Raw genomic sequence first — 13,719 nt, forward strand, 5'->3', positions numbered from 1 at the left:
CAACGCACAGAGCTGTTTACATAAGGAAATGGTGCATAAATTAGCTTTAAAGTGATTCACCAATAGGGGGAGTAGAGAGCAACATGCTAACTAGTTCATATATAAACTCAGTAAAGTCTCTATTGAACCTTCACGAATGATACATTGCTGAAAATGATAGCTAGCAGGCTATCATTAGTATGACTAGCAAGATCTATTTGCAGCATGTGTCAGTTGAGTGGTGAGAGAACGGTCATCTTACTCAGACCAATTTAGACTCAGACAATATAATTACTAAAGTCTTTATATATTTCAGGGTGTTCCTTATTTACACATTTGTTATTATTTCCATCGCAGTTCAAATGATTCTCCACTTCCATAGCACATTCCTCGCTATTCAGAGCTATCAGAGGCCAGAGCGGAGTTTTGCCATTTGCCGGATGAGTCAGTGCCTCTTTCATTCTGTTCAAAAAATAAGAGTTTGGAACCAGACGATAAAGTGCGTCCAACAACCGTTCTAACTTGGGACGGCCCGACCAAAGCCCCTCATTTGTAGCACGTTCCTCTCAAATGCTGAAGACATCTCCTCTAAATCTCCTCGTATCGTTCAGAGCGTCATTTACCGTATTTTCCTCACTATAAGGCGCACTTAAAAGCCTTTAATTCTCTCAAAAAAACCACAGTGTGCCTTATATATGTATTAATTCTGGTTATGCTTACTGATGCGCCTTATATATGAAAAATGATCGAAAATAGACCATTCATTGACAGTGCGCCTTATAATCCAGTGCATACCTCATTATTTTCCTCATAGTGCGGAAAATAATGCGTCAACTACTTATTTTACGTCAGACAAATACAAGTTTTGTGCTTTGCTTGTTGATTCTGTAAACTATTTGTTCATTGTTTATTTTGTTCCTTTTGTACTCATAAGCCGCCATGTTTGTTTTGACACGCATGGATAATGAATAATGCATTTCCCTGATTGATTTATCTGCTTGTCAATCGAGCCCGTTGGGAATCAAGTTAGACAGGATCATGTTCCAGACCAAAACAACCTGTGTAAAGTATTGTAAAAGTATTTGGTGTTGGCTCGCATTATGGCATTGTGTATACGGTGTGTGAATGTGAACTAGTTTGCTAACAGCGCCAACCATTCTTCCAGGTTCACGGAGGATAAGATCTGTACTGGGGAGCAAACAGGTCGGACTTTACAGGTTATGACACATTTCAGTTAGAGCCCCACCAAAAGTGCAACTCTGTGATGTAACCTGGTACAAATAGCTCAACATTAGAACGTGACTGTAATCTCTCGAGCGTGCTAGCTGTGGGGACATATGCTTACCACATTTTGGCAAACACCCAGGCGCACACCCTTCCTTTGATGCAATCTACAGTATAGTCATTTAGACAGGAAACTCTGAACAAAGCGTGTATGATTTTCTATAGTTCATTGTGGTGGCAGGGGGCGACGCCACAGCTACTGGCCAGGTCCCGGTCACTTCATCAGCTTTTGAAATATAGACTACGAATTGTGAATGTGAGAAAGGATTTGAAAGGATATGCAAAGGAGAAAGGGAGTGTAGTAAAAGCATAGTTGCAGCTGCAGAAGATTGTGAAATATTTTGTGACCTCACCTCAGTGCCACGTCAGTTTTTTTATTGTATTTTTTATTTAGATGAAATTTAGATAAAACTGATATGATTTTGAAATATATCAGAAACATTTGTTTATGCCCAGTCATGGAGAAAACTATGCAAAATGATGATGATGATGATGATGAAAAAAATCTTGTTTTTAAATCCATCCTGAGTACTTTTAGGGTAATTTGTTCTATTAAAGGTACACCAATATAGTCCACACTTATGAGTGAAGTGAGTTGCTTTTGGTTCATCCAGTGATGTGCGGTGAGGTTCATGGCTAGTGAGGCACTGACTCTTTTTCCCCAAAAAAATTGACAGGTAAGGCTCTGCCTCCCCTGAATGCACGTTATTGTTTCCAAATATAAATTATTTCACTATAATACTTATTATCCAAGTTGAAGGATTGGATGTCATGATATGGGACCTTTTAAAGGGCCCATATCAGAACTTTAAACCTTCTTAGTCTTACAGTGCTGTTGGTACCTTTGTATATGTTCCCAAAGTGTTTTTTTGATTGATTCCTGCAGTCTTTAGCTAGAGAAAAGTCTCTATCCTTCGGATGAGCAGACGACGGGGCCTACTCACCAGGATGAGTCAGCCTGGTGAGTGCCGCAGCACGCTTCCCTGTTTCAGCCCCTCCTCCAGAAAGCACTCTGTATTAGGAAAATACAAGTAAACAAAAGTAAATAGGTTCTAACTTCCAGCTCCATTATCTAAAGTTCACTAGTGTATGATATGGTAAGCGTGGTGAAAAATTGTGCGATTTGTCCAGCAAATGTTTAATACACAGTTGTTAGCATTTATGCTCATTTTGGCACATATTGTAATCAAAAAAGTTATACAAACAGCGCTACGTGTGGCAATGTTTTCTCTGGCACGTGTGGTCGAGTGGTTTCAGTCGCCAAAGCAGCTCTGGATTTGGTTTGGAGGCTAACGCTAACTTTCCCATTGAAAATGCATTAGTGCCAAGCCGAAACTGCAGCAGCTGTTCTCCTTATTCCTGCTCCTGCGCCTCCTTTGGCTCTTTCTGTCACGGATCAGCACTTCCATTGTGCTTGCACTTCCAGTCGAGCAGGAACTAAAATATGCTATAAAGTAGATGGATTTGTGTGAAATGTCCAATATTCATGTGACCAACAAGTCAGCAATGCACCGATTCTCTGGAAGGCCTGAAAACGTTTTAGTCTGTATAGAACTCATTTTCTTTAGAGATCAGAATAAGGGGAATAGAATACCTACGTTCTGTTTACAGTGGAAAGGTCGATACTAAATGTCTTAAACTTGCTCTCATTAAGACGCAGTATCACTATCAAATACATATTGATTAGATACTCTTGTGTGAATAGACAAAAGAATACTGCAAGGTAAAATGGGGTTAGAAATGAATCTTAAGTGATCCAGCTTTTCTGCCAAAACTAGAGTTAACCCAAAGTCAGATTTGTGTTTTTACTGTTTTTTCCCCCCTTTTTTCTCATTTAAATATGAATTGATTAATGACAATATTTTAATTGTGATTCATTTTTGTTAGATTTTTGATTAATTTTTAAAAAAAAAAATTCACCCTAGTTTTTACATACATACTGTAACACGTGACTTTTGTGTTCTTTCTCCTACATACTCTAACACGTGACTTTTGTGTTCTTTCTCCTACATACTCTAACACGTGACTTTTGTGTTCTTTCTCCTACAAACTCTTAACACGTGACTTTTGTGTTCTTTCTCCTACATACTCTAACACGTGACTTTTGTGTTCTTTCTCCTACAAACTCTAACACGTGACTTTTGTGTTCTTTCTCCTACAAACTCTAACACGTGACTTTTGTGTTCTTTCTCCTACATACTCTAACACGTGACTTTTGTGTTCTTTCTCCTACAAACTCTTAACACGTGACTTTTGTGTTCTTTCTCCTACAAACTCTAACACGTGACTTTTGTGTTCTTTCTCCTACAAACTCTAACACGTGACTTTTGTGTTCTTTCTCCTACAAACTCTAACACGTGACTTTTGTGTTCTTTCTCCTACAAACTCTAACACGTGACTTTTGTGTTCTTTCTCCTACATACTCTAACACGTGACTTTTGTGTTCTTTCTCCTACAAACTCTAACACGTGACTTTTGTGTTCTTTCTCCTACATACTCTAACACGTGACTTTTGTGTTCTTTCTCCTACAAACTCTAACACGTGACTTTTGTGTTCTTTCTCCTACAAACTCTAACACGTGACTTTTGTGTTCTTTCTCCTACAAACTCTAACACGTGACTTTTGTGTTCTTTCTCCTACATACTCTAACACGTGACTTTTGTGTTCTTTCTCCTACAAACTCTAACACGTGACTTTTGTGTTCTTTCTCCTACAAACTCTAACACGTGACTTTTGTGTTCTTTCTCCTACATACTCTAACACGTGACTTTTGTGTTCTTTCTCCTACAAACTCTAACACGTGACTTCTGTGTTCTTTCTCCTACATACTCTAACACGTGACTTTTGTGTTCTTTCTCCTACAAACTCTTAACACGTGACTTTTGTGTTCTTTCTCCTACATACTCTTAACACGTGACTTCTGTGTTCTTTCTCCTACATACTCTAACACGTGACTTTTGTGTTCTTTCTCCTACAAACTCTAACACGTGACTTTTGTGTTCTTTCTCCTACAAACTCTAACACGTGACTTTTGTGTTCTTTCTCCTACATACTCTAACACGTGACTTTTGTGTTCTTTCTCCTACAAACTCTAACACGTGACTTTTGTGTTCTTTCTCCTACAAACTCTAACACGTGACTTTTGTGTTCTTTCTCCTACATACTCTAACACGTGACTTTTGTGTTCTTTCTCCTACAAACTCTAACACGTGACTTCTGTGTTCTTTCTCCTACATACTCTAACACGTGACTTTTGTGTTCTTTCTCCTACAAACTCTTAACACGTGACTTTTGTGTTCTTTCTCCTACATACTCTTAACACGTGACTTCTGTGTTCTTTCTCCTACATACTCTAACACGTGACTTTTGTGTTCTTTCTCCTACAAACTCTTAACACGTGACTTTTGTGTTCTTTCTCCTACATACTCTAACATGTGGCTTTTGTGTTCTTTCTCCTACAAACTCTTAACACGTGACTTTTGTGTTCTTTCTCCTACAAACTCTAACACGTGACTTTTGTGTTCTTTCTCCTACATACTGTAACACGTGACTTTTGTGTCACTTTTCTCATTCATATTCAATGCAATAGGTTTCATTTCCCCCTTTTTCTCTGCATAGTACCTACATAGTATTACAGGCACTAGTGTGGGAAATTGTAATCTTTTAAATCTTAATCTCTCAATCACCTTAATGTTGCAGTTTCTGTGGCCGCCATCAGAAAAAGTATATTTTGTATAAAACTTGCCAACACTGAGTAAATCTTGTGTCGTGAATACATGGTTTTCTAGTTCAGTAGTTTATATTTCAGTCTTTTCTCACATGTGAATTCTCCTGGAAAATTTTAAATTGAATCCAGGAATTTCAATTTCATTACAAAAATTTGCAAATTTAAGCAAAAAATATTATCTCTGACTTTTTTGGTATGTCTTCATTTCCTTAAGTGTTTAAATTCCTTTCTGTAGTTCTTTTATTGTAGCGACGCTTTGACGCGTTTAGCAAATTTAGTGCGATTCTTTCAATAACAACACTTTGCCTACTATTAGATTTTAAAAAATGCCTTTGCGCAATTGTAAAAAACCAAAATACCTCGAAATACAGTATCTCTTTATCTTTGAGTGAAGTGTCTCTTCTCGTGACCACAAGTCCTAATCTTGTTGAGCAGACAGTGCCCGCCGCGGTGCATTCACAGTGTCCAGGGAAAGGAGGAAATGTGGGTTTTCCTGTCGTCTCTAAATAGGCCCTGTCACTTGGCCCGACAGAGGACTTATCTGTCCCATCATGCAGCAGGCTTTAATTCGACTTCCTGTGACAATACTGGTGTTGGGCATGAGATAAGAGTAGCTTTCTAAGTCAATCGAAACATTGTAGGAAATAATGACGTTTTCCTTGTTGTTGTTTTTTTAAATAGTATTATACATTTTTTATATTAGCAATTAAAATATTGTAGAGGGGATCTTATCATATTAATGTTATCACTTTTAATACACAAAAACATATGTTTTATTGCAGATTTTGCAAACCTTTTGGCTTCGGGTGTCACTTTGAAAAGTTCTTTGCCCCGAGTTGGTCACTAGTCTCATGATAAAGTGTTTTTCAGCACATTCATTCTACTGTCACGTTGCAGTCTTTATATTGTCGACTACTTTTAGAGAAACGCATTCATTCATAATTTAATTCAATCTGCTGTCAACAAACTCTGTTCTCATTTGTCAATCACTCAATCAAGCTTTTTTCAGACTCAAATAGGTCCATATCAAATATTTAAAAACTGAATGATTGATTGAGTGATTAAAATCCGACAGGTCTCTGCTATTTATTTAGCATTTATAATTACATTTCGAGAGTCCTTAAATGTCCATAAATGTACACACAAAGTCTTTAAAGCACAAACAAAGCACAAACCGATTGACATCATTTAGGGCCGTTTGCGATGGATTCTAAGCTTCCTTGGGACCCTAAATTGACCTATAAAAGAATTGTTTATATCTCAGAAACTTAATCAGCTGTTTTTGTATTTAAACATTTAGAATTCAAATATGTGTCATTTTTCCTTGCATAACTCTCTTTTCAGACCAGCTCGTCCTGTATTATACTTGGTTAAAGTTGGACTAAACATCGAAATCAATGCTTTTCCTCCCTTTTTTTAATTTTTATTTATGAACGGAAAGCACATTTTGACTAACAGTAAATGCATAGTATGCCAGACTTACCCAGGAAGCCAGTTTCCATCTGTTGTCTGGTGCACAGAGGGAAACCTTGAAAATGCAACATATTTTTCGCTGCTAGTGTGTGTGTTGTGTTTTAGCATGTACTGTTCTAATTTTGCAATTTAAAAGCAAACTACTTTAATTTTACACAATTCTGTTCTCTCTTTGTCCTGTTGTGTCTTATTTTATTAAGTTGATCCACTGTGTCCTTTTACTCACGTCATATTTGAGTTTAAACGGGCATGTTCCTGCATGTCTGTTGTGTTCAGTTAAGTGACTTTATTAGTTCCCTGAGTTTCATTGGCAGAACAGGCACAGGGCTCCATGTGTTTGTGCTTTACCAGCGCACTGTATGTCTGTGCTGGTCCCCTCTGCTGCTGCATGGCCCACATTACACTCTCTGACTCTCCCTCGCTCCTTTCTTCACATATTTGGCCACTTTCTTATTAGCCAAAGTTGGGACTAGCTCGGGCCAAGAATCTAAACTCTGCTTCAAATGCCAGGACTAATGAAATTCTAGTGGACAGAGATAGATTATGAGCTGAGGGCATATTGAGTGGAGTAGTTACTGGAATGCCCACGGTCAGATATTTAATTATGTCTACATATATATGAGTATTGAACATTGAGGGAAAAGGAATTATGTGGATCTTAAGGAGACGTGCTAAATCCACTATAAGATGTGATTTATTGCACCTTGTGTGTGACTCAACTGTAGAGCACGTATAATTTATATACTATGATTCTATTTTTTTAAAAAGACGTACCGGTACATATAGTCATAAATCTACAATCAATCCACTCATTTTGATATTGAAACGTCTTGAGTTTTTGCAATATTATTATATATTAAAAGAGACATATTGTGTTATTTGACTTTTATACTCTTTTAACCATGTTATAATGTTATTGTGTTATGTCCATATCCTCTCCATATCTCAATACCTTTAAACATTTAGTTTTATAGACACAGGGTTCAAAAACGTTATATGTTAAAACCAGTGGTCCAATAAATGAAAATTGAATTATTTTTATTTTTTTTATGCCCAAAATATTTGTAACACCCAAAACCACAACTGCGGCTGCCTTGAACGGTGTCAGTGAGAACAGATTTAACATTGTTCATAAGACAAGACAAATGTCCCAGCATCCGTCCTTCTCGGCAAGGAAAATCTTCAAAACCTCTTTGGAGTTCCACAATGAAGGAGAGATCCGGCTCCCTCGGAGGAACAGGTGGACGTGCTTAAACTTGCAGATGGAGCTGGACCCACTCGGGAGGAGAACCAACTCTTCGAGGCAGATGAAGAACCGTCCATATGGAGTTGAGGCCGCTTCTTCAGGCAGTCAAGGAGCATCTGGAGCCACAGGTTGACAGCGACTGAAACTGAAGTGGAAGAAGTGAATGGTAATGAACAGATTAAAGTGAAATAAAACATTAGAGGATAGTGCTCAAGCTGCCATACTTCCCCCATAGTTGCTCCTAGGGCAGTGTAGCTGGGAATCTCGATCTCTTGCTTGTTAATGATGAAATGTCACTATGCAGAGGCAGGTCCTGTCAACTCTTGACAGCTTTGGACAGGAAGTCAATGGACTCGGGCCTTAATTATGCTCAACCACTTTTTAAGCCGTTTACCCAGTTATAAGGATTCATTTGAATCAAAAACATGGTATGTTTTGTAAACTTTTGTACACATCTGTGATCGCACACATTCTGTCTTCAAAGCTCAAACTGCATGTCTCATCCCTTCAGCGGACTTACAGAGCTCGTCAATACTTTACTTAAATTGCCTTTAAGGTTTGCCAAATGTCAAACTTAACGTGGAAAATCACGCACGTCACGTTTGGACCCAAAGTTGTTCGCTTTATAAATGAGACCTGACCTGTAACTTGGCCTGACTTGTTTCTGGGGCAATTGATACCGTGGAACATTCTAAATTAACTAATAATATCTATATCTTCCTCCAGAAAAGTTCCATAGTGCACCTTTAGTATAGTTAAATACCGGTTGAGTTGATCGGTCATCTGGAACGCCCGTCCAGACGATGTGACATTTGGAGGGCTGCACACACGTATTGAGCGAGCACCTTCCTTAATCCTGTCTGTCCCTCTGCATCCCACCCCCTAATCTACCTGATCAATGCACCCGGGCCACGGTCGCCTGGCAACGACCAATTGCATCGCAGCTCCAGCATCTCTTCTCTGCCCTCTCAAAACCAATCTGAACTCTTGAGAACCAGGAGGAACCGGCTGCCAATCAGGACCAAAATAGAACGGTCACTAGTACTCTGCAAAATTGGGCCAATGATGTCAGTCAAAAGTTAAGACGGTTTATTACACGCAGTTCCAAAATGATGTGGAGGGAATAACAGTTACTTAACGTGTATTATTGAATTCAAATATCGGTATCAGAACTGAATATCTTGACTATTCACTCTTGATGGTTTTCAGATCAAATGAATATTGTAAAATGAAGAGTTTTAAAAATTTGAAAAGTACAATGTTGTCAGACTCTTGGCCCCATCTTGAAGTATGACATCACCACATTCTATAGAATCTGAAAACCACACATTTTTAATTGAGCAGTTTGGACTTCTGACTAATTTCAATAGTTCATAATACATTCAATACAAGGCAATTTCACACATTCCTTATTTTTATCAACCTGGCTAATTTATTTTGCTTTTGTAACTTGTCTGGTGGTAGAATTACTATTGTTTTACCTTGAATTTGATGTTATAATCCCAATGATCACTTTATATACGTAGAAAAACACAAAAAATACACCATATAGAATTAGAATAGACTACAAAATTCAGCCTTTATCTAATTTATTTATTTATTTAATGACATTGGACGAACCAGATGCAGTGTTTTAAGTGTTATAGCAAAATAAGCTAATTTTCAACACCTGTCCATTGGAGGCTTTATGAATTAAAACAATACATTTCATTTTATACATCACCATGTGCACAGTTCTGTCCTGATTTCAGCCACAGTTTCAAACACCTAATAAAGGTGCTCATGTCAGTCTGCAGTTTTAAATGTGTGGGGAGTTTATAATCTATAATTCAAACATGATTGAATGACTGCGCCTAGAGTCTTTCCGCAGTGCACACTCCGTCATCCAGATCCAAACCCACTGTGCAGCATCTATGAGTTATACACTACAAAGAAATCATTTGGGTATTGGACTAATGACAGACGATCTTATTGTTTGGCTCAGGAATGGAGATGGGACAGATGAAAACACACAGGAGAAAGCAGTGTTGTGAAGGATGGGAAGGGGTGACTAACAATGGGATACTTACAACATTTACATGCGTACTCAGTGTTTCTAAATCTGGACCTGAACCTCTGACACGAAACTTTGGCATTAACAGTGTGAGCCCCTCATTCACGAAGAACGAGATATAAATATTATAATATAAAAGTGGCAAAGTGGGAGACGCGGCGTGAAGTTCTGGACCTCGGCTTGTCGACCTTTTCTCAAACTGGACGTGGGTGAAAGTTCATTAGCGACCCCTGATACAGTGCATATACAATATTAACAAAATGTAAGAAGCTTGAGGTAGAGTCCATGAGTCTATTACAGTATATTTCAGTTTGTTGTAGTCACGAAATGAAAGTTGATTAGTGCGTGGATGTATGTGTAGCCCAGTCTTTGTTGTACCAGTGTGTTAAAGGTGTTGTGTGGGGGGCAGAATACTTCTAGAGATGACCGAGAGTGACAGAGAATTAGAGGAAAATCAGGTTAAAAATGTGTACTCCGCTAATACTTGATGTAGGGATGGGGCTCCAGCTGGCTTTTGTCAGTCAGCGTGCCCAAAAAAGTATATCCTGCATATTTTATAAGAACATCTCGTGTCTGAAACAGATTTCTTGTCATTTGACCACCGTCACATGATTTTGCTGTGCATCTCTTGATATCCTCATTTAGCTTAAGTACGGAATGTTCCAAACACAACCAGATGCACAAATGCAGAAGTGAATAGAAGAGCTGTTTTTTTTATTTTTGCTTTTCAGAGAAGTCCATTTAGGGGGCTTTCTCGGCTGTAATAGCTGCTGTTGTGGAGCCTGGATACCGTCAAGGCCATTTCAGAATAGTGCTACTTCTTATGAAGATTTCAAACTGCTCATTATGGTAATTCCGGGTTGGATATGAGAGAATTGGCCTATATTCAGCAAAGGTCACCAGTCTCCATCCGTCTGTATCTGCAGATCTACTTGTTTCCCCAAAGTACAAAATGTATCTCTGTTTCAACTGTAAAAAGCCTAAGAAATGTAGTGATTCAATGTAGGTCTGAAATATATCACTTTTCTCCTCATATTGATCAACCTGATTTTTTTTAATTTGATTTGATTATTTAATTTCAAGAACAACATAAAAAACTGCTTTACATATAGATTTTATGAACATACACAAGATAGACCTTAAGTCAGTGCCATTTAAACCAAAAATAGTCAAATGTCCAAACCACTCAGACTGTGAGCGGGCTCGCCTCTCCACAGATATGACCTGTAATTTGGCCTGATGGCATTACCTGCTCGTCTCCATGGACATACTTTTCATTTTAACACCATTCTCTGGAACATTACATTTTTATAGATATTTTCTTTATTATTGGTCAATATCACACATGTTTTAAACGTTTTTTTGCTGTTTATTTTTAGGTTTAAAATATTGTCCTGGCATTGATCGATTTGGCCAGGGCCGCTGTTAGACATTTGGTGGCCCTAAGCACATGTGGTGGCCCTTAGCACATGTGGTGGCCCTAAGCATGTGGTGGCCCTAAGTACATGTGGTGGCCCTAAGCATGTGGTGGCCCTAAGCACATGTGGTGGCCCTAAGCACATGTGGTGGCCCTAAGCATGTGGTGGCCCTAAGCACATGTGGTGGCCCTAAGCACATGTGGTGGCCCTAAGCACATGTGGTGGCCCTAAGCATGTGGTTAAGCACATGTGGTGGCTCTAAGCACATGTGGTGGCTCTAAGCACATGTGGTGGCCCTAAGCACATGTGGTGGCCTTAAGCACATGTGGTGGCCCTAAGCACATGTGGTGGCCCTAAGCACATGTGGTGGCCTTAAGCACATGTGGTGGCCCTAAGCACATGTGGTGGCCCTAAGCACATGTGGTGGCCTTAAGCACATGTGGTGGCCCTAAGCACATGTGGTGGCCCTAAGCACATGTGGTGGCTCTAAGCACATGTGGTGGCTCTAAGCACATGTGGTGGCCCTAAGCACATGTGGTGGCTCTAAGCACATGTGGTGGCTCTAAGCACATGTGGTGGCCCTAAGCACATGTGGTGGCTCTAAGCACATGTGGTGGCCCTAAGCACATGTGGTGGCCCTAAGCACATGTGGTGGCTCTAAGCACATGTGGTGGCCCTAAGCACATGTGGTGCCCCTGTGATGGGAAATGACTGAAGCTTTGTGACTTCTTATGTATAAACCTATGAATAAAAACTGTTATCAGCACAGCTCCTTTTGTAACTCTGCACCTGATGGACTTAAGTCTTCCCTCTCTTTGCTGCAAATAGTTATTTCATCAAATAAAACACAGAAAATACATTCCTTGGATTTATTCATTCATTTTTTATTAAATTCCAGAACAGCCCCTCCCCCCTCGAAAGTATAACAATAACTCAGTGGTATAACTCTTACAATTAGGGATGTGACAATTATCGGTTAGTCGATAATCATGATAATTTAGGTCACAATGTAACCGTAAGAACAAAAAAATAATAATCGGGACTGTTTGAGAAGAAATTTAAGTGGTTTGAATCAAAATCTATAGTAAAAAAATGTATAAATAAATAAATACTTAATGGTTGGTTGAAATTAGACAGACGCAAACAAATACACACATAGAAAAATATAATAACACTTTTTAAAATAAATAAATAATGATAATAATAGACAATATAAGTTTAAAGTTTAAAATAAATAAATAATGATAATAATAGACAATATAAGTTTAAAGTTTTAATTATTAAAAACTTGCAATTAGTATACAATGAATCAAATGTATAATCAGTATTTAAATTATTGCTCTATTCAAGTATAAAACTTACCGTAATCATATAAAATATAGTTCAGAGCATGTGCGCTTGTCCAAACCCACTCAAACATCTACAGTGGCTCTGATTGGAACTTATGTTTGAGAAGTTACCCTCTTTATATCTCTTTAATTATTACCGTAACATTTTTGGACATTTGCTAAAAAAAAATGGAAAAGTATAAACAAACCATCTTCACATTTCCACAGAGCAAATGACCACAGCAGCTCAGACTGGCTTGTCTGCTCTTCTCGTTGGGAAATGGGAGGTTTTGTCTATAGGAGTTTTTGTTTATAAGAGTTCTTCTATTGAGAGTGTTTTTTAAACTTCCTATATTCTGTGATCTGTCCTTTTCCTCTGTATCTACTGCGTTGTATCAATGAAATTTCCCCATGTGTGGACAATAAAGGATTATCTTATCTTATCTCTCCGTGAACCTTCTCCTTTATCCGGCCGCTCTTCTTTTCCCCTGAATGTGTCTCAGAATGCCCGAGAAGCCTGTAATTGCGAGCGTCCTCCCACCTCGCGCCGTCACTGTGTCAGCCCACAATAAATAACGCGCAAACCTTTCACTAGCTGCCACCCGATTGTGCAGCGTTTAGCACACCAGTAACAGCTCTGTGTGGGTTGTCGTCTGGAAACGTCATTAAAGAAATACACAAGAGCGTTCTTATGGATGATATGGCTTCAAAATCCTTTCTTGACGGGTTCAAATTGAAGCAAATTAACCAGCCAAAGGTCAAATATACTGTAGATTTGCTTAATAATATTTACTGCATGCATCTGACCAAGCTATATTTGCGATATTTGTTTTAAAAAGGAGTATTCTGTTCATTTTGCACGTAGCAAACCTGTATTGCAACATTTCAGAACATGTTTGCAGATGTCTACACAGCAAGTACAACAAAATGTTTCTATAAAAGACAGAATATTTCATCCTTTGCAGAGGACATTCTGTATGTGTAGTTGGAGATGTAATCGCTAACTTAGATTCGGGAGCAGGACCACGCCTCAACCTCTTACCTCCCCAGCAACCACACCTCCTCTCTTTAACCACGCCTCTTATTACCCAGCAGGCCTATATATGCAAAGGCCAATCCCAGCATCTCTCGTTGTCTCTGCTCTCTCGACAGAGAGACACTCAGTACAGCGCGTTCATTCAAACCAACCATGAGCCATTTCCTCAGATTC

The sequence above is a fragment of the Eucyclogobius newberryi genome, unplaced genomic scaffold (assembly GCF_026437365.1).
Source record: "Eucyclogobius newberryi isolate DKJ021-1_F unplaced genomic scaffold, fEucNew1.0.hap1 SCAF_22, whole genome shotgun sequence".
Taxonomy (NCBI): domain Eukaryota; kingdom Metazoa; phylum Chordata; class Actinopteri; order Gobiiformes; family Gobiidae; genus Eucyclogobius; species Eucyclogobius newberryi.